The following is a 6,000-nucleotide window of genomic DNA, read 5'->3' as shown; positions in this document are numbered from 1 at the left end:
TGAGAAACTGAACATTTAACAGTGTTTCCTGAAAACCCTCTCCTGTCTGATCATTTCTTGATAACATTTACATTTACAATAATTGATTACGCAGCAGTGGAGAGTGGACTTTATCAAAGTAGATGTCTTTCTGAAAGCGCTGTAACTAAGTTTAAGAATATAATCCAGCCACTGTTATCATCGTCAATGCCCTGTACCAACACAGAGCAGAGCAGCTATCTGAACGCTACCCCAACAGAGGTCGATTATCTTGTTAATAATTTCACCTCCTCACTACGTACGACTCTGGATACTGTAGCTCCAGTGAAAACTAAGGTCTCTAATCAGAAGTACCTGACCCCATGGTATAATTCTCAAACACGTACCCTAAAGCAGATGACTCGTAATCTGGAGAGGAAATGGCGTGTCACAAATTTAGAGGATCATCATTTAGCCTGGAGAAATAGTTTGTTGCTTTATAAGAAAGCCCTCCGCAAAGCCAGAACAGCTTACTACTCATCACTGATTGAAGAAAATAAGAACAACCCCAGGTTTCTCTTCAGCACTGTAGCCAGGCTGACAAAAAATCAGAGCTCTTTTGAGCCAACCATCCCTTTTACGTTAACTAGTGATGACTTCATGAACTTCTTCACAAATAAAATTTTTATCATTAGAGAAAAAATTACCAATAATCATCCCACAGATGTAATATTATCTACAGCTACTCTTAGTTCCATTGATGTTAAGTTAGACTCTTTTTTTCCAATCGATCTTTCTGAGTTAACTTCAATAATTACTTCCTCCAAACCATCAACGTGTCTTTTAGACCCCATTCCTACAAAACTGCTCAAAGAAGTCCTGCCATTGATTAATTCTTCGATCTTATATATGATCAACCTATCTCTAATAATCGGCTATGTACCAAAGGCCTTCAAGGTGGCTGCAGTTAAACCTTTACTCAAAAAGCCATCTCTAGACCCAGCAGTCTTAGCTAATTATAGGCCAATCTCCAACCTTCCTTTCATATCAAAAATCCTTGAAAGAGTAGTTGTCAAACAGCTAACAGATCATCTGCAGAGGAATGGTTTATTTGAAGAGTTTCAGTCAGGTTTCAGAGTTCATCACAGCACAGAAACAGCTTTATTGAAGGTTACAAATGATCTTCTTATGGCCTCTGACAGTGGACTCATCTCTGTGCTTGTCCTTCTTGACCTTAGTGCAGCATTCGATACTGTTGACCATAATATTCTATTAGAGCGATTAGAACATGCTGTAGGTATTACAGGTATTGTACTGCAGTGGTTTGTATCATATCTATCTAATAGACTCCAATTTGTGCATGTAAATGGAGAGTCCTCTTCACACACTGAGGTTAATTATGGAGTTCCACAGGGTTCGGTGCTAGGACCAATTCTGTTTACATTATACATGCTTCCCCTAGGCAGCATCATTAGAAGACATAGCATACATTTTCACTGCTATGCAGATGACACCCAGCTCTATCTGTCCATGAAGCCAGATAACACACACCAATTAGTTAAACTGCAGGAATGTCTTAAAGACATAAAGACTTGGATGGCCACTAACTTTCTGCTTCTTAACTCAGATAAAACTGAGGTCATCGTACTCGGCGCTGAAAAGCTTAGAAATATGGTATCTAACCAGATTCTTACTCTGGATGGCATTACCTTGGCCTCCAGTAACACTGTGAGGAACCTTGGAGTCATTTTTGACCAGGATATGTCCTTCAACGCACATATTAAACAAATATGTAAGACTGCGTTCTTCCATTTGCGCAACATCTCTAAAATTAGAAATATCCTGTCTCAGAGTGACGCTGAAAAACTAGTTCATGCATTTATTACTTCCAGGCTAGACTACTGCAATTCATTATTATCAGGATGTCCAAAAAACTCACTGAAAAGCCTTCAGTTAATCCAAAATGCTGCAGCAAGAGTACTGACAGGGACTAGAAAGAGAGAGCATATTTCTCCTGTTTTGGCTTCCCTTCATTGGCTTCCTGTTAAATCCAGAATTGAATTCAAAATCCTGCTCCTCACATACAAGGTCTTAAATAATCAGGCCCCATCTTATCTTAATGACCTTGTAGTACCATATCACCCTATTAGAGCACTTCGCTCTCGCTCTGCAGGCCTACTTGTTGTTCCTAGAGTATTTAAAAGTAGAATGGGAGGGAGAGCCTTCAGTTTTCAGGCCCCTCTTCTGTGGAACCAGCTTCCAGTTTGGATTCAGGAGACAGACACTATCTCTACTTTTAAGATTAGGCTTAAAACCTTCCTTTTTGCTAAAGCATATAGTTAGGGCTGGACCAGGTGACCCTGAATCCTCCCTTAGTTATGCTGCAATAGATGTAGGCTGCCGGGGGATTCCCATGATGCATTGAGTTTTTCCTTTCCAGTCACCTTTCTCACTCACTATGTATTAACAGACCTCTCTGTATTGAATCGTATCTGTTATTAATCTCTGTCTCTCTTCCACAGCATGTCTTTATCCTGTCTTCCTTCTCTCACCCCAACCGGTCGCAGCAGATGGCCGCCCCTCCCTGAGCCTGGTTCTGCCGGAGGTTTCTTCCTGTTAAAAGGGAGTTTTTCCTTCCCACTGTCGCCAAAGTGCTTGCTCATAGGGGGTCATATGATTGTTGGGCTTTTCTCTGTATCTATGAAGCGCCTTGAGGCGACATTTGTTGTGATTTGGCGCTATATAAATAAAATTGAATTGAATTGAGGTCTTGTTTCCAGCTTTGGTGGTCATAAGTGAGCTTAGGCCTGTGTAAGCCTTTGTCATGGAAATCAAATCTTGTAAAACTCACTATTTTCAGGGTAAGCCTATAGCACATTTGTTAACTGTCAGTCCTAATGGTGTAGCTTCTTTGTAGAGTGGTCTCATGCTAACCTTTGACCTCTTCGCAAGATTAATCTTAAGGTTAAACAGATAATGCTATATAGAGCTATTTTAACACTGTTTACTGCCATTGTTTGACAGCATATAAGCATAAAGGAAATGATATATAGGGATTCAAAATATCAGGTTATTATGACTTTGTTATGAACTTTAAAGTAACAGGTTAGATATGTTGGACAAGCATTATTTTTGGAAAAATATTCGGGATCAAAACGTTTTACTTCATATTGATTACTGAATAATTAAATAAATGCTACACAAGTACTATATCCTCACAAAACATAGTAATTATACTAGAAATTATGTCAAGTATTAAAATAGGTTTCAATTCAGCACATAGAAAAGCCTGGACTTTCCATTTGTTTTTACTGAACTACAAGCTTCATAAAGCATGCTTAAAAACAACAAAGAAAACCAAATGACTATACAGAAAATACAATACAATGTAAAGAAAATGCTGACCAAAGAATAAGCAAAGCTTCTGGAGGTTGGGTCTTGTTTTGTTTTTGTTTTTTCCTTGAGATTACTGAATTCTGGCCCATTTTTCCTAAAAATCTGAAAAATCATGAAACTTGTTATCAGAGGTAGAGATTCCTAACAAAGAGTTTTGCACTTTCATTTGATAACGCATACTGTTTATGTATATTTAACATCACATGCTGACACAAAAGATTATGGTATAATTTTAATTAACACAGGTTGTGTAGTCTTTAAATAGATGAGTGTTTTTAAGAGCACATTATTTTTTCTAATTCAGGAGTTAATATAAGCACTGTATGTTTATTTCAAAGATAATAATTAAAAACACTCTGTGTAATTCATTAAAATCAGATCAGCTTTTATTTTCAAAGGTAAATAAAGTATATCAGCCAACATACTGGACAATGTTCTGCGGAACAACACACATATTACCAATATTGTAGCTGGTGTTATTTAATAATATTGAAATATGATCAAAATTAATTTTTTGTATTTATTTTTCACACAATTTAAAACATTTTAGAATAATTAAGTCTAAGCTTCCCTTAACTTTGCATTGCAAGTTACATTACTAATATAATGAATATAAAATGTTTTTATTGTTCATCCACAGGTGCAGTCTCTGGCTTAAACAACACAGAAGCTTGATGTGTTCTGATATCTTTAACCTGCTAAAACCCGAACTCTGGGTCCACGGGATGCATTTTTAATTTCTCTTTGATATTTGGGCTGATTGGGACCTGATGAATGTAAAAACAAACAATTACCAGATTTTTTTATTTTTTACCTAATTTTTGTTTCTAAGAAAAATGAGAGCCACATATGAGGACATTCGTTGAAAATTTCGATGGAACAGTAGCAGTATAATGTCCCCATAAGTGGATATCAGGTCCTTGTAGAGCAAAATTGAGATTTTTGGTCTAAATAACCCAAAATGTGATGTCCACATATGTGGACGTCAGGTTCAAGGAGGTTAAGGATGGTTTGTTTGTCCGTCTAGGCATTACCGCTTGAATTACTGTCATGATTTTAAGTCAGGGGTCCCCAACTCCAGGCCTCGAGGGTCAGTGTCCTGCAGGTTTTAGATCTCACCCTGGGTCTACACACCTGAATCAAATGATTAGTTCATTACCAGGCCTCTGGAGAACTGCAAAACATGTTGAGGAGGTAATTTAGCCATTCGAGTTAGCTGTGTTCGATCAAAGACACATTTAAAAACTGCAGGACACTGGCCCTCGAGGCTTGGAGTTGGGGACCCCTGATTTAGGTGATCCAAATACAATTGCCTGAAGAAAGTGTTTAACATTGTCCAAACTTCCCTCAAGTACAGTGGCTATCGATGTGGGTTGGAGATGCAATGAGCTTGAACCTGCAGGTGACCACACCATCTGTGACGAAGGGCTCATCTCTTCTTTTTGCTATAGATTTCCTGCATGGAAACAATTGCATTCTTTACAAACAAAACTTGCTCTACCCATTTCATTTGTCTGCGACCAGGTCGCGGGGACAGCAGTCTAAGCAGAAAACTTCAGACCTCCCTCTCCAGCTTATCCATGGTAACTCCTTCAGGTCCTGGGTCTGATCGAGGGCCTCCTCCCGGTGGTACACGGCCAGTACACCTCACCAGGGAGACGCTCAGAAGGAATCCTTGTCAGATGCCAGAACCACCTTAGCCAGGTCAGGAATCAGGATGAGGAAGAAATTAGGTCAGATCAGTGCAGGTTTTCGCACTGCTCAATATTTCCAAAATACATTTGTAACCAAATAACTTTGAAAACATATGTTTTTTTGTTTGTTTTTTTTAAGAAAAGAAAAATCAGAGTGCGGGGCTGGAAAGACAGCTTTCCTCAACAGGTTACAGTAGATCAGATGCCACGTACTTCCACGTTCATGATAATCTTTTTTTATGGCATTGTAACAGGGCGGCCGTTTGCGGCTGGCTTTACAGTGAGGCAGACCAAGACAAACTAGTGGAATAAAAAGTATTTAATCTTCATGCAGCTCTCCTCACAAACAATTCACACATCTACTGACAACTATCAGCCTTAAATACATTCAGCTGTCACAAGGCTAAACCATTATTCCACTAACAGGTAAGTCCCACATTATACAACACATCAACTTATGAATACATTTTACATTTTCATATTATTAAATATTTTACACTTTAATCTGACACCATACCTATTATCATAAAAACCCAAGGACAAAGGATTCCCCACACTCCCTTAACCCATGGCCTCTCCCAGAACCTTTAAATGGTGTCTGGACCCCTGGGGGAAACATTTGCCTAAACACCCTAATATAAATAGTAGTAAGGGAGTCCTCTTCTTTACAGGCATAAATCTTTCCTTTGGTAATTGATCATTAAATCTCACTGCATATAAATTCAGCTTACTGTTATAATTTCATGAGTAAAGCTGCTCAGGTGATTTAATTGCGTAAATGTAGTAAATGTTGAACTTTGTTGCAATTTCTGTTTTAAATCAATAGTCCATGTTTTGATTTAGTTTTGCAAGTTGCTGATTCAACACAGATCCACTGCTATGGGTGAAACCTGCCTCTGAGTTTTTCATCACTTAACCAGAACAGTGTCAGGCAATCATTGAGAAACTGGGC

This window comes from Neolamprologus multifasciatus, chromosome 15, assembly GCF_963576455.1.
Source record: "Neolamprologus multifasciatus chromosome 15, fNeoMul1.2, whole genome shotgun sequence".
Lineage (NCBI taxonomy): Eukaryota > Metazoa > Chordata > Actinopteri > Cichliformes > Cichlidae > Neolamprologus > Neolamprologus multifasciatus.
Note: the sequence above shows the minus strand (reverse complement) of the source record.